Source organism: Aethalodelphis obliquidens, unplaced genomic scaffold (genome assembly GCF_003676395.1).
Source record: "Aethalodelphis obliquidens isolate GAN/ISIS:26980383/991018 unplaced genomic scaffold, ASM367639v1 scaffold15, whole genome shotgun sequence".
NCBI lineage: Eukaryota > Metazoa > Chordata > Mammalia > Artiodactyla > Delphinidae > Aethalodelphis > Aethalodelphis obliquidens.
The window spans coordinates 27,346,557-27,370,260 of NW_020837959.1; the positions used below are offsets into that span (position 1 = coordinate 27,346,557).

General features: G+C 38.6%; 1 pseudogene; it reads left to right on the forward strand.

Annotated features, from left to right (window-relative positions):
- Positions 1-1,550: 1,550 nt before the first annotated feature.
- The window catches only part of LOC113625304 (zinc finger CCHC domain-containing protein 10 pseudogene), a 52,157-nt pseudogene continuing 30,003 nt past the window's right edge, over positions 1,551-23,704 (forward strand).

Consider the following 23,704-nt stretch of genomic DNA (forward strand, 5'->3'; position numbering starts at 1 on the left):
ATCTGGGCTTAGATGGTTCACACCAAAGCAAATGGGCAGCAGAAGATGGAGTGCATGATGCTACCTCACATTTCAGCAGTAACTGGATAAAAAGAGAAGGATACAAAATGAACCATGGTGTCCTAGATTAGATCCTGGAACAAAGAGTATTAGTGGAAAAACTAGTGAAATCCGAATAATGTTTGTAGCTTAGTTAATAGTATTTTCCCAAAGTTAGTGTCTAAGTTTTGAGAAATATATCATGTTAAGTGATGTGTTAACATGAAATAAAACTAGATGAAGCGTTGACAGGAACTCTGTGCTGTCTCTGCAACATCTCTCTAAATCTAAAATTATTCCAACATAAAAAAGTAACAAAAAGAGAGATGAGAGAGATAGCAAGAATGGTAGTTCTTGATTCCTCTTCAGCTGTTGGCCCATTGTTATAGAAGAAATATAAAATCTAAAATAAGATTATCACTCAATAACATATCCCATCAACAGACACAGAAATTATAATACCACTAATTTCCATAATTGCCAAAGTGAAAGACAACTGACTATTGTTAGGCTGGGTTCACATAACCACTCATGTCCAAGTTTCATTTTCTTCCCTCAGCTTTGTATGTATAGAGTCTAACACATCATTCCACACTTGTCCAGAAAACATAAGCTCTATGTTCTAGATCCCAATTAATTAAAATAATTGAGACCCCACAGCGTACACCAGCCATTATTCGGAACAAGCATAAGGTTCGGTGACTGTTTATTTACAGATAAGGGAAAATTAAAATTGATCCTATACACAGCCATTAAATAGAGGTATAATGTCTATCGTGTTCAAATTCAACTAAGAAAGGAATAAAATTTACACATTGCAGAAGGAAATCCCTTTTATTTATTTTATTTTATTTTATTTATCAACTGCTCTATGCTTCAGTTCCTTCATCCAAAAATCCCCCAAATCAGAGCTGGTAATAAAAACATCTGGGTTCTAGGTTTGCTGAAAAGATTAAATGAGGTAATGGAGGCCCATTCCTGATAGTAAGCATTCAGTAACATTTTATAAGAGTTTCTTCATCACTAGGAATCCCAGGGCTGTTGACGCAAAAGCTATTGGTGAAAACAGAGAGTCATAGATGGGAATGGGTCTAAACTTCAGGCCCTAAAGCACTCTGTGTGCCTTCTAAGTAGCATAAAACTGCTGTTAAATGAAACTGGCTACAGGTAGCAAGCCAATATAAGTGGGTGGATGTGAGATGAGGCCAAATTAGAGCTGAACACAATTCAGCCTGTATTCCCAATGCTGAATTCTTACACAGTTTTCCATAATGTTTGTTTCAGTCTTGAGGTACTCTGTCAAGCTAATGGATGCTGACAGAGCAATGCAAAAAGTGCCAGTGTAAATCCGAGCTGTTAACTGAAGAGATAATGTCTCCTTTCTGTTGCTTCGGTTGGGACAATTTGAAACAGAATTTCGAGTTTGTAGACAATACATTCTCTCAAAATAAGAGATGTTCTCAGTATCTTCCTTGGGAACTTCAACAACAGGTGTTTGGCTTCTTGGAGGGATGGATGCGGTCTTGGACGTCACCTCTTCCAAATCTGAGCCTTCAGGGGCCTCTCTTACCCTCATGGGCAGCACCACAGCGTTTAACACCGCTAACTGGCAGCCACGACGATGTCCCTCTCTAAAGTGCCACTTCCTTTTTGGAAGGTAAAAGCAGTCCGGCCATGATTAGCTCAGCACCCGTGGGCGGGTTAGAAGCCATACTGGGACTCCTTTCCCATCCTGTTTTTGTTCTGAGATCACAGCCTTAACACGTTATCTGCTTAATCAATTCTGCCATCTAGTGGGCACTTCCCATGCTACCGCTTTTCCTTCGGGGCTTTCCCTGTCCGATTGAGGGGCAGTTGGTAGTAGGTGGGGAAGGGAAACCGTAACCCTCCCATAAGAAAATAATCATTGGATAAAAGCAGGGAGAGGTTCCTGGGGCCTTACCTCCAGAAAACCAAGCAAGTAGGAGTCCTGCAGAGCTGTGTGGCTTCAGATCAGCAGACTGCAGCAGGCTCGGAGACCACCTGTTAAGCGAAAATCCCAAAATCTTCAAAGACCTTCCAATGCCAAAAACCTGTGATGAAAATCCTCCTGCGTTTCAACCATCTTTGAAGGCAGCCCCTGGTTAGCCCTGCCCCCTCCTTTCACCGAGAGCTGAGTGTGCCCCCCTCTGGGCTCCATGCAGATATTTTTGAAGAAAAAGAAAGATTATTTGTTTTTCTACAGACATACAGGGAAGATCTATGGCTACCTCTAACACCACACTCTTTGCTTTCTAACGTACTAATGTCTGAAAACCCTGATATTAATGAAGTGTCATATTTTAATCATCAAATTAAGACAATGTACTAATAAAAATATCATTTCATAATTGAGCCTGCCATACCCTCTATATTGCCATTAGAGCCCAGGTATAGAGATCTTTGGGATATACTATCAAGCTGGGAAAATAATGATTTCCATGATTACAAAAGTATTTCCAGAATATTGATTAAAAAAGCAAGCAATGAAAGGGGGAGGGGGGATAGGAAGGATGGGAGGGAGAGGAAAAAAAAAAAGCAAGCGATGGAAGGCTTATTCAAGAATAAAAATAGAATTTCAGGAAAAACCAAAATATTAGAAGTGTTCACAGCATTTCAAATATACATAGATTCATCAGGAATTTTTTACATTTGTGTTACCATTAACCTGAGAGCAACTTGAAAGATTTCCCCAAGAATCAGTATGGTGAATGCTGCAAAATAGAAAACTTCACGATCTTTTTCTTGTTATAAAATAAATACCAGTTTATTTATAACCCTGGGGGTAAGAGAGTCCCCTGAAGGCTCTAATTTGGAAGAGGTGACATCCAAGACCGCATCCATCCATCCAAGAAGCCAAACACCTGATCTAAATATTGTTGACGTACACGTATTTTGTATTAAACTTTTGATTGTGTTTTGTTGAGGTGCTTCTTGTTTTGTGTTTCTGCTGACTTTCCCTTATGGTTACCATTTCCTTATGTAGTTTATAATTTTTATTGTGAGCTCATCTTCAGTTAGTATTTTATTACTGCCGCCGTAGTTTTTTCGTAGTTTGTTTGTTTTTCCTTTGGAGGTCTTGTACACTCTGCGTTATGGAAGAATCCCTGTGTTTGTTCACACAGAATGCCCCAGAGATTTTGTTAGTCTAGGACTAGATCTTCCACTAACTTCTCTACTTGGGAATTGTACACAACATGGATGTATAAGTTTGGACTCTGTACTTGAGAGTTTTATTTCTCATGGGACATTTATACCTTCTTTCAGAGATAAGCATTCTTGACTCTTCCCAGGCTCTTCTTTAAGAAAGAGGCAGCCCTCCCAGGCTGCTGGTTTTACCTTCCATGCTTCTATATTTGATTTCACGGATCTATATTTGCTTGTCAGTGTCCCAAGGACCAGAGCCTTCATTTATATGCTTACACTTGCCTATGGTTACTCTCCTTAACTCTGCAGCTAGGACTTTTCTTGTCTTTCTTTCTAACCCATTTTTGTATTTTTACTAAAACAATACTGGTATATTTTATGCAGCATTAAGTGAGTTTTCGTTAAGGGGAAGTAGTTCATATTAGGTCAGTCTACCACATTGCTGGAACTCAATTCTTTCCCTGTCTATATGTTGTTTCATATAGTTGAAGTGGTCTCTTTGTCCTTACACCAAATTACTTCTTAAATTAGAGGAAAAAAAATAAGTCATGTCATTCAACCCCTTCCAAGCTTCCAGGGTCAGAATCTAAGTCCTGCTCCATCTGTCTTTCTACTTAGACATATCCAGTGCTGCCATCTGTTTCTAACATGTTTTATATTATGGTGTTGTGACCAATGCTTTTTGACCTTTATTAAGAACCACTAGGGTGTGAGAGTACCAAAATGTATAAATAATGAACTCAATATTCTTCTAAAGCAAGTCGTTCACCACACAATCATACGGAATTACATTAAAATCCATGAACTCAATTTTTTTAGAGCTGGAAAGTATCTTAAAAACCATCTCACTGTAACCAACTTTTATAAATGAGAAAACCAAGGCCCTGAGAGTTCAAGAACAATTTCCTAAATTCTTTGCAATACCTCTATCAAAATAGCAACATTCTAATGGCAACATTCTAATGTTAAAATAAGTATCTCTTTAATTAAACTTATTAATCTCTCCATTAAATTTATTAGCAATAAATCTTAAAGCTATTATCTGGGCATGTGGATAGTTGTCTATGCAATATATAACATTTTTGTTTTAATTTTCTAACGTTCTAGAGTTCGTTTACGTTGTACTTGGTTCAAACAATTTCATCATTTTCTTTTTAAAATTTCAACGTGATTCATGGAAACGACTAAATGCCAACTAACATTCTTTATAAACCAATACAAGCCATTTTGCAGGTACATTTGTAAATGTTTTATCAACATTTTACTATATTATTAAATCCTCAGACAATATGGATCACATAAACTTTTCTTCTCTCATTTTATTCTTGGTTTTACTTTTGCGTAACCTGTGTTTCTTTTTATTTTTGGTTGGTTCTGAGGTGGATTTTACAGGAAGATGGAATCCTATGAAGATGGCGTAACAGGTAAAGTACACTTTGCTACCTTGCTAAGGCAGTTACTTTCACACCCACTGCCCTGACTTGAAGAGTTCCTGAATCTCAGTGAGAAAGTTTTCTGTTCACAAGGATTTCAGTATAACATTTTATCTTTTCCCCAAGTGACTCAATTCTTTTTTCCTGAGAACTTGGAGATAATTTGTTTAAAACTTTTCATGGCCAACTTTTTCTCTCTGGACAAAAGTAATAACTCCATACACATTTCCCTAATGTGTCAGTTATACAAAGGTAATATTAGCAACAAGGTTTAAATAGATTGATTCTTAATTCTTAGTATCTGAAAGGAATACATAAACAATGATTTTCCCAAGGGCCGATGCTAATGCTGGGCTAGAATGACAGTCTAAAATTCATTTGGTATTTAGATGAGGGCAGATATTAGTTTCTCCCCCAAACACATAACCCCCTGGCAGGCATTTTAAATTTACACTCATTCAAGAGATGATATTGAGGATGTGGTATGTTTTTCAAAAACTGGCACAAACATTAGATAACTAATGTGTGAAAAGGCACATTGATATTAAAATGCTACAGGAGGCCTGGCTCTCCGAGGTTTGGTTTTAGAAAGTAGTACATGCCAGATGTTTCGGGGAAAAGCATAAAATCTACATTATGTGCCTAATTGCACTGTATTACGTCACAGAGATGGGGATTTTTTTTTTCCCTGACCACAGCTGGTGATAACAATATGCCCTGAAGCATGAAAGAATCGCGCACCCTGAATATAAGGCAGCTCCTTACTGTGTTTTTTTCTGAAAGGGTGGGGAAAATTTTTAGCTTCAAACATCTCTATGTACAGCAACGATAGCACTCTCAATTTAACAGAGTCTATGACTGTGGGCTAAAATACTAATCAGACTAGCCAGTACTATGAGGAATGAACTGAAGAAGGAAGACCGTGGCAGTAAAGTATATACTATTGCAGATCTGGGTACTGGACCAACTATGTTTATAAGAGGGTACCACTGGGATTCCCAAAAGCCCCTGGTATTAATGAGGAGCTTGCCTTGTTAAAACATGTCACGGAATTGAGCTGGTCCCAATAGGCTACTTTTCTCTCATTATGTCAGGAGCTGGCCATACAAAGGAAGGAGTAGAGGAGTGAAAAGTGTTAAAATGGAGTAGTCATGTTGTGCCTTTCAAAACGGATATCCACCATTGCCCGAGTAAAACAGGAGTAGAGCCTTCCAGCCTTGCTTCCTGCTACATCCTTACCTAGAAATACAGTATTTCTATATCAGCAAAGAATACTCTCTAGACATGGTGTTTATTGCACATTATACAAAATAATTTTTGGATGTAAAAATGTTTCTGTCACTCCCTCAATTTTTTTCTTCCTGTTAACACATAATGCAGGCCATCTACAAGGGATGTCAAACTTTTAGAGTAAGTCACATACCGTATACTACAGTCCAATTTTGTATAGGCTAACACCTGTCTCCAAAAAGGAATTGGATTATTTTTAAAACAGATTTATTAAACTTAAGTTTTTTCTTTAAAAAATTTCTCTCTTATATGCTAAATTATTAGTATACAAAATTATACTCAGGTAAATACCCAACTCTTAGGAACTCAAAAATTTTGATCCCCACACACTTAATAATAGATGGAATATGAGTTGCTTTTTATTTTGAAGTTAGAATGTCTCAGAGGAATTAAATGACTTTCCTTTCCTTTATTTTTCAATATAAAAATTTTGTCCAAAAATATTTACCAAACTTTGCAATATTTGCATCACATGGTCATGGAGCCAGCATGGTAGACAGAGGTCCTGTTTGCCTTCCTGGAATATATATTTTCCCTGTCATCAGCTTTCATGTTCCTATTGCTCTTTCTCAGTCTTTTTACTTTCCCTGAGTTCTGTCTCATTCTCTTGTATCAGAATCTCCAATCTGCATTTCATTTTTTTTAAACTTAAAAACTTACTGTCAATGCAGTGCAGATGAATATGTGAACTGTGCTGTAAACTTTCAATGGAAATAATAGTTTTGTGTCATACTGCCATCTAATGGTGTCCATGATGCTGGACTTCTTCCATAATTAATTGTACATATTTTTTAATTAATTAATTTTTTAAATGTGGCTACGTTGGGTCTTCATTGTTGATTGTGGGCTTTCTCTAGTTGTGTTGAGCAGGGGCTACTCTTCCTTGTGGTGTGCGGGCTTCTCATTGCAGTGACTTCTCTTGTTGTTGAGCATGGGCTCTAGGCACGCCGGCTTCAGTAGTTGTGGCACGCGGGCTCCGTAGCTGTGGCTCATGGGCTCTAGAGCACAGGCTCAGTAGTTGTGGCGCATGGGCTTAGTTGCTCCGCAGCTTGTGGGATCTTCCCGGACCAGGGCTTGAACCCATGTCCCCTGCCTTGACAGGTGGATTCTTTACCACTGCGCCACCAGGGAAGTCCCAATTGCACATATTTAATAGGAGAACAAGTTATTAATTAAAACACAATTCCCAGATTTGAAGAATTTTTAGAAAAAATGTTTTATATAATGAAAAGAATGAACACATTTAAAACCAGTTTTCATGTTTTAAGTTGTTTGCATATTAAAATAGTGGATTCTTTAGAGCTGATTTTAATATCAAACAGATTAATCCAGGATATTTACTTCTGTAGCTTGTACTCTGATCATTTCTCTCTGAGCTATAGCCAAAGACTTTCAATAATTATCAACCTCCCTATTATTTGATAATTCACAAGTAGCATATGGATTTATTTCTTCATTTGTGTACATTTCCTGAGATTTTACTTTGGGGCTGGCAAGACCCATAGGTATTTCCTCTTAAAAGACAAGCATGTATTTCCTTCAGTGGTTCTATCGTACTCATAGGAAGTAGTCATCTTTATGGAGGGAGAACGGAAAAGCAATCTGACCAGCTCTAGTTCTAGTTTCTTCCAGTTCTGTAGCTGCTTCAAGCACTCTGTATTACCTCGGCTGAGGAATTTACTTCCTGAACTTCACTTATCTTACCTCCTAGTTGAAAGGGTAGTTTATTTCTAAGTTGCCCCATAGCTTTAAAAGAATGTCATTTTCATGTCATATCCATCTAGGATACGTGTAGGATCATAATGTAATTCGACATCACGGGCAAAAAGTCTTTACAGTCATAGTTCTGTGCCTGAAGCCATTTGATACAGCTAGAGGTAGAAAATAATGATTATTCATCAGGTAAATAAATTCTAGCTACTTATTAAGAACACTCTTATCCCCATGTTGCTAATCTGGTTTATCATATTATCTGAAAAATAAGCGATTGCAAGATGATTTCTTTAACCACGAAGTAAGAGAATGTACACAGAATAAACATGAGCCTATTATGATTAAAATAATATTCAAGATAATATATTTTATCTATGTATGTGTATGCTGTGTTTATATAATATGCATGGAGAAACAAAGAAGCATGTGTATTATTCTGACATAGTATATTTTAGGTGTAGTAGAGCTTTGCTCTAAGTCACTATCAATGTAAAATAGCGGGGAGAAGAATAAAATAGTATATAGTTGAAAACAAGAATACAATAATAACAGACTAAAATCAGGATTACAGAAGCTCATTAAATCAGACGGAGACAGGTAGCTACCTAATGCACAAAGAATAGCAGAGCTTGGAACAACACTGACAAAATTCTCTTCAATTTTACTCAAACTCCTAATTTAGAGGCTTCCATTAAAACATGAATTTAATACTTCTGGATCCATCTCACGAGGTTCATGATTTCAGAAATCTTAAATGTGTAAAATTGTCTCTTAAAGCAATTTAATGTCTTCAATTAATCACTGTACTAACTAAGACGGAGAATTCAGGAGGTTTTAATTTTTTTTTAAAGCCTAGTGACTGTAGAGATGGTAGAAAACAGCTGGGAAAGTTTGTGTTCAAGATTAGAAATAAGTTTACATACTCTCATGCTTTCTCTTCCTTCCTTTCCCTTCCCTTCCCTTCCCTACCCTTCCCTTCCCTTCCCTTCTCTTCTTTTCCATTTTTCCCTTTACTTTTTGATAATTTTCACTTATGTTAGGCAGGTCTTAAGGAAAACATGAAGTGAGAAAGGGCCATTCATTTGGTCTTCTCTGCCAAGAGGTGGTCAAGAATCAGCTGGGAAAAAAAATAATCCATCATTCCACAGTCTTGTATACATGATAAACTCTCAAGGATTTATAGTGAAATAAAAATATTTACTGTCTGGTTGCGTTTCCCAGAAACAGAGAAACAACATCTAACTCAGAGTGCTAGGAGTGTTATCTGATACTACAGACAGAAAAGCAGTATGTTTCACAAACACACAAGTAATAAAATCCTTGAGTAAGTTCTGAAGGGAGAACGAAGAGCCAGAGGAAAGAGGCAAGGGCTACAAATCATTAAGAAGATTTAGGTTATAAACCAGAGCCCAGTCTGCACGCCCAAAGAAGAAAGAGTCCCAGAATGGGAAAATTAAAGTATCTCAAAATTTGTCAGCCATCAAAAGCACGATTTTGAGTTCTTTGGGTGTTTGTGTGTCCTATTGTGCTTTTCTGACCTAGATTAGTCTAGTTACTCAGAACACAGCAGTATAGCTTTGCAGTAACGTTGCCCCATGGCTTAATTTCCCAATTAAACTTAAACAAATTTCTCAAACGCTCATAAAACCCTTGGTGGCAAGATCAGTGCACCTGAATATTTAATTATTTGAATGTCAGTCTGAGACATAGATAATTGGCAGCTAATAGAAGATGCCTAAGACCCGAAAACAAAAGATTCTGCTATGGTTGATCAGGGAATCAGTGAATAAATTTACCAAAATAGAGATACTTTTTTTCATTGCCTTTATCCTAAAGAAGTGGAAAGATACTAGAAAACTGAAAAGATATAAAAAATAATTAAGATAGAAGAAAAAAAGATCATTGAATTGTAATTTTTTTCTAGAGGCTGAACTTTGTCTGCAGATAGATGATAGAACTAATAACATTAAGAGACCATCTATGTATATCTCCAGACTAAGTGACTGTCTATCAGAAAATATCAGGCTTATTAGCCTGGCTGAAAATATGCTTCCTTCTTTGGCTATAATATTTCAACATAAGTAAATATGAAGCTCAGAAAAATAAATATATGTATCAGACAACATTTACAAAATAAAATTAATCTACCGACCCTCATAAATCAACTTAATTATATACCTAGTGAAATGGCTTGAGCCTTGGCTGGAAGATGATGAACCAGAGGTGGTGGTAAAAGAGTTATTGAGCTCAGGAGGGGTCCCAGTGGGAAGCCCAGGGAATTAGTACTGGGCTCAGTCTTACTTTACATCTTAATTACTGATTTCAAAGAAAGGCTAAACTGCACATTAACTAATTTGCAGCTGGTACTGAACTGGCAAACACTGGGAATTGCAGATTAAAAATCCAAAGGGATTTTAAGGAGTTAGAAATAGGAATCAGTAACATCCAACCCTTTAAGTAATAATAACAATGATGTTGATGGTGATAAAACAAAAACTCTGGATAAATTCTTTCGTGGAGACATCATGAAGAGAGATGTGAAAGAAAATATTCCTCTTCAAGACATTGAGTCAGGAAACCTAATGTGCAGAAGCACTGATAGAGCAAACACTGAAACAGATGCAGTTGAAAGGACAGGAATACAGGATTAGAAAAATACCACAAGTGTATTTCCTTGATCAAAAATCAGCCTGGCCAGCTCCCCTTCACAAGGCTGAGAAATATGATCACTAGCACATCACCACTGTGTGTTCACAGCCTTCCTACCACTTGGCTCCTCAAGTAGCAGCCTCTAATTCTTACCCTTCATATTGATTTTCCTCTTGGAACTAAGAGATCCTTTAATTTGAGATTCTAAAACATGTGAAGTCTGTGAGAAACAGAAGACATTATGATTGGCATCCCTGTTTGCCTTTCATCTTTTTCAACCTCCAATGGCAGCAGGCTGAGGTGGGGTAAGATAAAATACAAAAAGAATATAGCCATAGCATCTGAGAGAACAAGATGACTGGGGAAAGCTGTTATCAATGAAAAAAATTTCAAAAATTGTCTGAAAGCCAGAAAGGATGGAAATGAATTTTGAAATTAAACAATGGGTAGGGCTTCCCTGGTGGCGCAGTGGTTGAGAGTCTGCCTGCCGATGCAGGGGACACGGGTTCGTGCCCCTGTCCGGGAGGATCCCACACGCCGCGGAGCGGCTGGGCCCGTGAGCCATGGCCGTTGAGCCTGCACGCCCGGAGTCTGTGCTCCGCAACGGAAGAGGCCACAACAGTGAGAGGCCCACATACCGCAAAAAAAAAAAAAAGAAAGAAATAGGGGTAGATGTATATCATTTAGAGTTATGAAGGTAATTTTCACCACAAACTAAAAGAGACAGGTAAAAGAGCTTACTTTCGGGACTTCCCTGGTGGCACAGTGGTTAAGAATCCGCCTGCCAATGCAGGGAACACAGGTTTGAGCCCTGGTCCAGGGAGATCCCACATGCCGCGGAGCAACTAAGTCTGTGCACCACAACTACTGAGCCCGCGAGCCACAACTACTGAGCCCATGTGCCACAACTACTGAAGCCTGCGTGCCTAGAGCCCATGCTCTGCAATAAGAGAAGCCACCGCAATGAGAAGGCCGCGCACCGTAACAAAGAGTAGCCCCTGCTCGCCACAACTAGAGAAAGCCCGAGAAAGCCCACGCACAGCAACGAAGACCCAACGCAGCCAAAAATTTAAAAAAAGATAATGCTCAAGCCCTGCTTCTTCCATGGAGCCTGACCACCCCCACCCTGAAGGATGGGAATAAGCACTGTAATCTCATCATTTACTTTCTTTACCAGTTTTTCTCCACCTTTCCTTCCTGATCATCCTTCTTTCTTCTCCCTGACAAATATTTCCTGATACTCTACCATGTGAAAGGCTAATTTGCCAACTGGTCATGGACTATTTGTAAGTCTCTTCTATTGCTACCGAGCTTTTCAAGCTTCTTGATTGGTCTCTCTAGCCTGAATATAAGCTCTATGAGGATAAAGGAACGCCTTTCATACTTCTTTATATATCTCACAATGCTTAGGACTGTGTTTTCAACAAACTAGACTCTTGATGAATATTTTTGGTTAACTGGGTCAGTGTATGATTACTTGCTTTTATAACTTTTTAAATAGAATGATAACACTTAACTTAATTTAATTAACCTTAAATCAGTGTGAAATCTGGATTTTATGAGACAGTGTAGCACAGACATAAAAATTGAAAGAATTTGGAGACTGAATTGATTCCTAGTTCTATCGCTTCCTAGCCATGTGACCTGGGATCAGTTACTTAATCTACCTTTGCCACAGTTTTGTCATAGATAAATGTGGCTAATAAAATATCTAAAATACTTCCTAGTGCTGTTGTAAGGATCAAGTGAGACATACAGTGTTCAGGATTGAGCCTAATATGCTGCAAGTGTTCTATAAACTTCAGGTACTTTGTTATTTTCAGGACAAAAGAACCTCAAAATCTCCATTGCTTAACTCCTAACAGGTTTGTTTTACTCACACAAAGTCCACTGTACGTCAATAGGAGGAGGAGGTACACAGGGGGACTCTGCTCCACAGAGGCACTCAGGTACCTAGGCCAATGGACTTTACTTGAGATGTGTTCAGTGAGCTCAGCAGTGGAGGAGACAGCTGGGGTGGAGGGCTGGATCTTTTACTTGTGGACCAATAAGTGACACACATCATTCACAGCTGCCCAACTGCAAGAAGAGCAAGGGGCTGGAAAGTGTGTGGGAGGACATTAAATGACTAGTGGACCTCCTGTGTCAGCCACAGATAATATGGATCTATGGAGAGAAAATGACAGAAAGCAGAGGTACAACCTAAAAGCCCCCCAAATCATAAGGTTATTCTGAATCAGATTTCAGAAATATAAATTTTTGAAGCTAAGCTACTGAATTAAATGCTTTAATGTAAGATTTATTGTTGGTCTGATCTGGAAATTAGCATCTCCAACAAATTTGATTGATACTATTCATGTTTTAAAATAATGTTTCAAACTTATTCAGAAATTGGAGCTGGAAGGGATCTTGTTTTTAAAACAAAAAGTTGATCTTCAGGAACAAGGCAAGGGTGTCCACTCTCACCACTATTATTCAACATAGCTTTGGAAGTCCTAGCCAAGGCAATCAGAGAAGAAAAAGAAAGAAAAGGAATCCAAACTGGAAAAGAAGAAGTAAAACTGTCAGTGTTTGTAGATGATATGATACTATATATAGAAAATCCTAAAGATGCCACCAGAAAACTACTAGAGCTAATCAATGAATTTAGTAAAGTTGCAGGATACAAAACTACACAGAAATCTCTTGCATTCCTATACACTAACAATGAAAGATCAGAAAAAGAAATTAAGGAAACACTCCCATTTACCATTGCAACAAAAAGAATAAAATATCTAGGAATAAACCTACCTAAGGAGGCAAAAGACCAGTACGTGGAAAATTATAAGACACTGATGAAAGAAATCAAAGATGACACAAACAGATGGAGAGATATACCATGTTCTTGAACTGGAAGAATCGATATTGTGAAAATGACTATACTACCCAAAGCAATCTATGTATTCAATACAATCCCTATCAAATTACCAATGTCATTTTTCACAGAATTAGAACAAAAAATTTTACAATTTGTATAGAAACACTAAAGACCCTGAATAGCCAAAGTGATCTTGAGAAAGAAAAACAGAGCTGGAGGAATCAGACTCCCTGACTTCTGACTATACTACAAAGCTATAGTAATCAAGACAGTATGGTACTGGCACAAAAACAGAAATATAGATCAGTGGAACAGGTCAGAAAGTTCAGAGATAAACCTACGCACCTATGATCACCTAATCTATGACAAAAGAGGCAAGAATATACAATGGAGAAAAGACAGTCTCTTCAATAAGTGGTGCTGGGAAAACTGGACAGCTACATGTAAAAGAATGAAATTAGAACTCTCCCTAACACCGTACATAAAAATAAACTCAAAATGGATTAAAGACCTAAATGTAAGGCCAGCCACTATAAAACTATTAGAGGAAAACATAGGCAGAACACTCTTTGACATAAATTGCAGCAAGATCTTTTTTGATCCACCTCGTAGAGTAATGACAGTAAAAACAAAAATAAACAAATGGGACCTAATGAAACTTAAAACCTTTTGCACAACAAAGGAAAACATAAACAAGACAAAAAGACAGCCCCCAGAATGGGAGAAAATATTTGCAAATGAATCAATGGACAAAGGATTAATCTCCAAAATATACAAACAGCTCATGCAGCTCAATATCAAAAAAACAAACAACCAATCAAAAAATGGGTGGAATACCTAAATAGGCATTTCTCCAAAGAAGACATACAGATGGCCAGCAAACACAGGAAAAGATGCTCAACATTGCTAATTATTAGAGAAATGCAAATGGAAACTATAATGAGATATCACCTCACACTGGTCAGAATGGCCATATCACAAAAATGTACAAAAAATAAATGCTGGAAAGGGTGTGGAGAAAAGGGAAGACTCTTACACTGTTGGTGGGAATGTAAATTGATACCGCCACTATGCAGAACAGTATGGAGGTTCCTTAAAAAACTAAAAATAGAACTACCATATGACCCAGCAATCCCACTCCTGGGCATATACAGGAGAAAACCATAATTCAGAAAGCTACATGCACCCCAATGTTCATTGCAGCACTATTTACAATAGCTAGGGCATGGAAGCAACCTAAATATCCATCAACAGATGAATGTATAAGAGGATGTGGTCCATACAATGGAATATTACTCAGCCATAAAAACGGATGAAATTGGGTCATTTGTAGCGACATGGATGAATCTAGAGTCTGTCATACAGAGTAAAGTAAGTCAGAAACAGAAAAACAAATTTCATATATTAACACATATATGTGGAAAAATGGTAAAGATGATCTCATTTGCAAAGCAGAAATAGAGACACAGATGTAGAACAAACGTATAGATACCAAGGTGGGAAGGGGGGGTAGGATGAACTGAGAGATTGGCATTGACATATATATACTACTATGTATAAGATAGATAACTAATGAGAACCTACTGTATAGCACAGGGAACTCTACTTGGTGCTCTGAGGTGACCTAAATGGGAAAGAAATCCAAAAAAGAGGGGATATACGTATACATATGGCTGATTCACTTTGCTGTCCAGCAGAAACTAACACAACATTGTAAAGCAACTATACTCCAATAAACATTAATTAAAAAAAAGAAGTCTGGGCTTCCCTGGTGGCGCAGTGGTTGAGAGTCTGCCTGCCGATGCAGGGGACACGGGTTCGTGCCCCAGTCTGGGAGGATCCCACATGCCGCGGAGCGGCTGGGCCTGTGAGCCATGACCGCTGAGCCTGCGTGTCCAGAGCCTGTGCTCCGCAACGGGAGAGGCCACAAAAGTGAGAGGCCCGTGTACCACAAAAAAAAAAAAAGGTCTAAGATAGTCATCAAGCTTTTTAAAGTTTCAGAAGGAAATTCCACTAACAGCTGAGTCATCCAGGAGTCCAGATTCAGTCTCCAGCCCGGCTCAGGACCTTTCTACACACTAGACAATCATTATTGGCTTGTTGAAGTCCTAACCACCAGTACCTTAGACTGTGGCCATATTTGGAGATAAGGCCTTTAAAGTGTTAATTAAGGTTAAATAAAGTCTTCGGGATGGGGTTCTAATCCAATAGGACTGATGTCCTTATAAGAAGAGGAAGATACACCAGGGATGCACACACACAGAGGAAAGAACTTGCAAGGACACAGCAAGGAGGCAGCCACCTGTAAGCCAAGGAGAGAAACCTCAGGAGAAGCCAAACCTGCTAACACCTTGATCTTAGACTTCTAGCCTCCAGAACTGTGAGAGATAATTTTTTATTGTTTAAAAAAAAAAAGTCTGAATTCAAATATCTTTTTCTCCTATATAGAAATGAAACCTAATGCACATATTAATTTTGCCCTGACTGAATTTGTATGCCTATGAAATCAAATAACAATAAAATATAATTAAAAACTTAAAAAATAAAATAAATAAAAAGTTGATCTTAACATTTAGCCATTATATTCAGGGTATATATGCTGAAGTTTTCCATATTAAAGCTGCACTTCTTATTTGCTGCCAGCAAGGGGAGTTGTAAGAACTTTCAAGCTTCTCCACTATGATGCTAAAATGAGAATCTAAAAGGGAATGGAAAAAAGGTTACAGATTTAAATGAATCACTTCCCTAAATCATCAGGGTTCCCTGCAGAGGGACAGAAATATCTTGTAATGTTTCTGAATATTGCATCCGATAGAGTAGCAAAGGGCACTTTTCTTTTTTTTAACCTTTGTTGTGTAAAGATGCTCCTAAAATTTTTCTCTAGTTTTGTTTTGTTTTTCCTAAATAAAATTAATGACTGTGGACCCACTCACTTTTTTTTTGCACAACCTCCTGTATATTTCTGAGCCAGAAATACCAAAATACCTTAGCTTTATGTGAACCTGTAAATCCTGATTTCAGGAGGGGAGGTGGAGCCCTCCCCTCTTGTATTCTTCAGACTTCCTTCCCCTTTCCCAGCACTGACTTCTGATGTCCTCTAAGTGATTGCACAACTGCTGTCCAGCTGATTATTCATCAAAGCCCATTCTCTGTGAGTAAGAGGTGAACACATTATCCTACATGGCGAACTTCCTGTCTCTTAATTCAGGAATTTAATGGAAGGGATTTGTCTCTCTGGCTCAAAACAAAAGGTATCTGAATTGTATGTACATTTCACTTTTTCTTGTTAGTTAAACTTGAAAGTGTGAGTGATATGAAGAAAGATCAAACTGGACTAGAGAAAGGAGATATTAATAAAATCTGCATCTAAATTAAGAATTATTCTATTGTGCTTTTCTTTTCACTTTTCTATCTTACTTTTTTTCTGTTTGTCATTTTGTGCAATTAATTCAAATAATTCAGATCAGAAAACCAAACTTTTTTTTTTTATATGACATAGCACTTAACTCTTTTGTCAATTTTAACCAAATACTTTCCTAAACCTCCTATCTCATTTGGTCTCTATAGCCACAAGCTATATACCTAATCTAGAACTTGACATACTGTCCATGTTTTCATGTGAAACAAAGTTAAAGTCCTCAGTGGACTATGGGATTGTCTAATTTGTTGCATAACTATATAGGGAAATGTCTTTATGCTAGAATTACAAAAAGTTATGTTCCATTATTCAGAATTTAAAACTGTATTTTCAAAAAAGCTCAACTGACTAAATAACTCTATATTCTACCTGACAGAGATTTGGTGAAAATATTATCAAAATAATTCTACTTGCTAACATGTCTACTCAGAAGTTATCATTTTTAATTGGAATTTGCCACAACTTCTCTACTATATTTTAAAAGGATTACTTTTTTTTCTTAATTTTTTTTTTTTTTTTTTGGCCACACCACACAGCTTACAGGATATTAGTTCCCTGACCAGGGATAGAACTCAGGCCCCAGCAGTGAAAGCACCAAGTGCTAACCACTGGACCATCATGGAATTCCCTTAAAAGGATTACTTTAAATACTTTCTGCTAGGAATGAAGTCTTAAGACAGGCACATCAGCTTTTAAAAAAAGAGTACCTTATGGCACAGTGGTTAAGAATCCGCCTGCCAATGCAGGGGGTACGGGTTTGAGCCCTGGTCCAGGAAGATCCCACAGGCTGCAGAGCAACTAAGTCCGTGCACCACAACTACTCAGCCCATGTGCCACAACTACTGAAGCCCGTGTGCCTAGAGTCCGTGCTCCACAACAAGAGAAGCCACCACAACGAGAAGCCTGCGCACCGCAACGAAGAGTAGCCCCCGCTCCCCACAACGGGAGAAAAGCTGACGCAGCAACGAAGACCCAACGCAGCCAAAAATAAATAAAATAAATAAATTTATTTTAAAATTTTTTAAATTTTAATAAATTTATTAAAAAATTTATAAAATTTTTTTAATAAAATAAATTTATTTTAAAAAGAGTACCTTAGACTAGAGTCTTCTGAAAGTTTAAGTCGTCCTCCATTAGATGCAAACAGCTTCAGCAAGGTGAGAACACCTATTCATATGCTGAAGCCTAAAATAGTCGGACCTGGCCTGGCAGTTTCCCCTCTGAGACTATCGCTGTGGCATCAGGAGTATCTATCCTGCCTCCTACCATATTCCTCCATGCCAACCCTGGTTACATAGTCCCCAACACCCATTCACACACAAACCTCCGTTCAACTTTCCACAAATCAGTCTTTGACATTCTCTCTTGCTAATATATCTATACTAAAGAGAAGAAAGATGAGGAGAAGAAAGAAAAGAAGGAGTGAGGAAGGGGAAAGAGGAGGGAGGGATCTCCACTCATAACCACCCGCATCAGTGGTGTAGAGGCACCTCTGATATTCTCTGACTTGGTCTGGTTCCATCACTGCTGGTGGCCTCTGCTGATATGCTGTCTCAATATAAATTCTGTCTGTGGTTTTTCTGAGATGACATGCAGCTCACTGAGTCCTGCCCATCTTTAAAAACACCCTCAAAGTGTAGTGCATACACCTCTTCCTTTGGCCATTCCTCCCTGGTAAGCACCGTCTTTTTGTGTCATGGCCTCTTGGTCAACTTTGAATCTTCTGCTTCCTCTTTTGAACTCTGTTCTCCTTCATATGGAGCCACAGGAACCACTGAGGTCTTCCAAGTGTTGTGGAGAACAGGGCTGGATATGCTTTTCTTTCCCCAGATCCACTACCCATGCTAGCGTATTCTGCACCAATAAGCTTTGAACATCCTGGGATCTTGGGAAGAGGGGCAGTCACCAGTGTCGTGGATGCAACATTTAAAATCCCAGGTGATGCTGAATTCCTTCACCATATTCTATTTCACTTGAGCAAAGCAAGATGATGGGCCCGAACATTCCATGGCTCAGTAAGCATCCAGCCAGGGAGTAGACACCAGTTTCCCCCTCCATGGACATCCTTAGCGTCTATGATTTTGTGGGAGCCTTCCTATCACTTGGGTAGGAGAACTCTTCCTCCTCCTTCATGGGTGGGAAAGTAAAATCTTTAATTACTAACACTAATCTCCCCTGAAGGCCCACGTCCCCAGTGGCCTTCTCTCTTCTGATTCCTCTCCCACTCTGGAAGTAAAGAATGGTTTTGTTTGGGGTGGCTGTTTTAACTCTGCTGCATTTATTGTGTTGGCCAAAAAGTCCATCCGGGCTTTTCCATAAGATGGTATGGAAAAAATCCGAATGAACTTTTTGGCCAACCCAATAGTAAGCGCTGGGACTGGGAAGGAGGACCCAGTTGCTTTCATCTCTCTTTACAATGGGAGTCTTTAATGCCTCTTTGTTTTCATTTGTGGATTCCTGTCTTAATTCTATAGCAACAGGAAAATTCCATGCATTCAATATTGCTTTTAATTATTTTGACAGTTCTGCAGGGTGTGAAGCCTAAATATTCCACATGAGAAAGTAAAGGGACAACGAGAGTAAATAACTTTCCTAAGGTCACAGGGCTAGGAAGCAGTGGATTCCAGTTCTGCCTGACTCCAAAGCCCAGGCAGGGTCTCCTTCATACCTCAGTACCTCCTTGAGCAAATGATTCCATATCTCTGGACCTCACTTTCACGTGGGCAAAGCTAAGAGGATACCTGCACGTTTCTTGCCATTCCTTCAATCAAAAATAGTTTACTATTACATGGATATGTTTTACTAGATATTTAAAGATTCTTTGTATATCTTTGGTTTTCCTTAATTGTTGAGTATTCTTTAAACAAATAATTAGTGAGGACACCCACTATGTGCCAGATACTGTGCTGAGCGTGGGAGTTATAACACTGACAAAACAAAGTCCCTGTTCACATGGAGCTTGTTTGCATTCTTGTGTGTGTGGGCGTGTGTGTCGGATGATAAGGCAACATGTATACATATTTATATACTCTTGATAGGTATTTTCATATATTGATGTATAGCAAATGTAGTATTTACATAATGCATTTTATATACATATAAAAATGTATACTACATATATATTAATTATAGCTGGATATGGTGTATATTATGAAAAAATTAAAATGAGGTAAAGAGAGAAAGGTGGGTGCTTTTATATTCTGAGAGATCGACAAAGGCCTTTCTGATTAAGTGACATTGGAGCAGAGATGTGAATGAAGTGTGGTCATGAAATGCCATGCAGACATGTGGAGGAAGGTCATTCCAGGGTCGTGGAATAGTTAATGCAAAGGCCTCCGGTAAGAGCGTGCTTGGCATATGCTCCAAGTGTGAATCAGTGAGTGTGGCTGGAGGGAAGTAAAGCAGGGCAGAAAGAGGGCAAGAAATCACAAACTCCATGTAAGGTATTGTGGCCCTAGTAATGACCCTGGATTTTATTCTGAGTAAGATAGGACACCATTTAATGAAATAGAAGGAGACTGACCAACATCTTTATAGTTATCATCCTGCACTGAGACAAGACTCTAGGGGATGCGGGTGCAGAAGTGGGGAGACCAGTCCCCACTTAGCCAAGAGGTGATGGAGGTTTGGACCTAAGCGTTAATAGTTGAGATGGTGAGAAGTAGTTGGATTCTAGATATATTTTGAAAGTAGAGCTGACAGAATTAGCTGATGAATTAAATATGAAATATTAGAGAAAGGCAAAATGGACAAGCATAATTAAAAGGAATTTCTCCTACATTTACCCAGACCTATATTTTGGATATAGTATTGTAATGTTGATATAATAAAAAATATAGGGACTTCCCTGGTGGTCCAGTGGCTGAGACTCCACACTCCCAATGCAGGGGGCCCAGGTTCGATCCCTGGTCAGGGAACTGGATCTCACATGCCGCAGCTAAGAGATCGCGTGCTGCAACTAAAGATCCCACATGCCTCAACTAAGACCCGGCGCAGCCAAATAAATACTATAAAAAAAAGAAGAAATATATATTTGGTCTAAGTCCCCAGTTCAGGGCACAAAGCTCCTAAAACCCTTGTAATTTTTTGAGTGAGCTTTTAAGACCCTTAGAATCTCCAGAGTGGTAAGAGTATCTTTTTGTGTGTTAACGAGATGACTGGTGACCCTTGGTGAGCTTCAGGGTGAGGGCTGGGTTTGCCAGAGGAACTAGCCATGTGATTAGAGGGTTGGAATGCTCTGTACCATCCCCTGACCTCTAGGGAGGGGAGAGGGGCTGGAGATTGAGTTTATCACTAGTGGAAATTGAGTTAATTAATCATACTTACATAATGGAATCTCCATAAGAACCCTAAACAATGGGGTTTAGGGAGCTTCTGGATTGGTGAACGCACACACCCCAACTACACGAGGAGTGAAGCGCCAGAGCTCAGGACCCTTCCAAACCTTACCCTGTGTTCCTCTTCATCTGCCTCCTCATGTGTATTTCTTACAATAGCCTTTATAATAAACCCACAAATGTAAGTAAAGTGTTTCCCAGAGTTCTGTGAGTCTTTACAGCAAATTATAGAAACTGAGGAGGGGGTTGTGGGACTCTCTGATTGGTAGCCAAGCTGGACAGAAGTGTAGGTAACCTGGGGACTCGTGATTAGCATCTGAAGCCGGGGGTAGTCTTGTGGGACTGAGCCATTAACCTGTGGGATCTGTGCTAACTTCGGATAGTTAGGGTCACAATGGAATTAAACTGTAGGACACCACTTGGTGACTACAGAGAATCGTAGAACTGCTTGGTGTGGAAAACCCACACACTGGGTATCAGAAGGGTTATGAGTAAAGTGGTCTTCCTTTAAGCGTTTAAATTTTTCTTGATCCCTACCATGCTGGATTTAGAACCTGTTTGTCTGCCCTTCTACCATCTTGAAGGCTGAGCAGTGTTCCATCTGCTTTTCTGTAGCCTAGAGGCACTGGTGATGTTGAGGAAGGGAAACGGGAGTGGGGAGGACTCAGCCGGGTCTGTGTGTATACTTCATTGAAGGTCACCAGCTCTGCTCTCTCCTTTGGGATTTTCTTAAATGTTCTGGATCATTTCACCTAGTTTGGAAAGTGTTTTAGTCCTGAAAGGGAATGCACTGGGGCTTTGAACTTTTTCCAAAATTCATCAGGAAGTCCTGGATAATCTCAAGTCTCTCCAGTGATTTTTGTGTCCATTTCTATTGGCTCTGCTAATGTGGCCATTTCTCTACAGGATTTGTCCTTAACTCTTCTTGGAGTAACTTTCTCATCTTCCCAGTTCAGCCTGCTTCCAGCTCTGTAAACTAGTAGTGGTGGGTACAGATCTTAACGAGAATGCTGAGAATTTTGATGATTCGACTTTCTACACAATATGACTACCTGAATGTGGAGGTAACGTTAGGAGCCACTATACTCGGCTCCATGTGAGAAATTGTGGGTTTTGTCTCAAACATCACATTTTGAACTTGTTTGATTGTTGCTTACATTTTATACTTTTATTTATATATTACTATGCTTGATTCATTTTTGTTACCTGCTATAGATAGAGCTTCTGAGCCCCAGCTTTATTCTTCCATTTCAGCCTGAAATCTATAATATTTTAATATTAATTTATCTTTGTGGCAGAAGCAATACATGTTTACATACACACACTCACACGCACACACACACACCTCTATACGTATGAAAATGAAAGAAAAAAAGTCTGTAATTCTACCATGAAGTGATAATCATTAACACTGAGATAGTATTTTTCTATGATAATAGAGTGAGAACTTTTAATATATATATTTTTAATAAAATATCATACATGTGTAATATTATTTTACCACATTAATATATAGTTTTTGTTTGTTACCCTTTTCTTATGTTAAACACTTTAAAAATTGATTTCAATTTTTAATAATAATAATAAAATATATTAAATAAATTTATATTTATAAAATATTATTTTAAATGAATCCAACACATTCCATTTTATGAATCTAACATAATTTTTTTGACCAGTATCACACTGGTGGGTACTTAGATTAATTTCAATGAGTCCTATTCTAAACAATGTTTAGATACACATGCTTATACATCATATTTTATAGTATTGCTCTTATTTCCTTCAAAGTCCAATGAGTAAGCTCAAAGGATTATTTGAGAAGGAATCCACATTCAAACTGAGGTCGAAAATAGATTATCTTTCTCCATTGTCAGTGGGCCTACCTGATTTGGCCCACTTCTAGAATAACTATCTATGATTTCTATAAGAACTAACTTTTGGAGCTAAAAAGTACTGTAGGAGAATATGTAGTTACAGCATTTAATAAATTTCCAAATGGGTATATTTCAATTGTTTTGTATCTCAAGCCTCAGGATCAAGATCCTGAATTTTAAAAGTATTACTACACAGCTGGTACTTGACTCACATGTTTTGTTGGATCAGGAGACATTAAGCTTTCAGTCTTATGATGAGTTACTTAAAGTGGTATTAAAAATTCTAAGACTGCATTTAAGGGTCAAAAAAAAATGCTGTGTCATACTGAGACTACTAGCCTAGTGAGCGACGCTGTGCAATGTTGCAGTAGCCCCTCAAAAAATAGCAAACTCATGACTTGTTCCTTGCTTTGTCCCAACCATCAGGACACTTCTCTTTTTCTCCAGCACTGTCAGCTGCAGGGAGGGGAAGGAAAGGGAGAAGAGAGGAGCTCAGGAACTCACAAATTTGTCCTGACACAGCCATCTGCAATGTCATCCCACAAACACTAACGTCTGCTGGGACTTGGAGAAGGCAGTTCTGAAGGGAAGTGGGAGGAGAAAAGGAGGGTGACTATTGCTCAACCTTGACTTTCTTTGGCTACTAGTACTGGTTCACCCTCCGTCAAGCACCGGCAAAGAAACAAGCCTCTATCGGTCAAGATACTGTCATTCTGACACTACTCCAGGAATCTGAGAATTCCCAGTCACAGGGCGTACAATTCCCCTCATTCCAGCTTGGACTGAGTCACGCTGGTAGTAATTCTAGAGTCACTTTATTATAATTCAGGTGCCTCACAGAAAGAAATAGCCCATGCACTTCACTTTCTGGGGCAGGGAGTTTAGTTCCCAAACCAGAGAGGTGCTAAAAGGGATAACAAACTTTT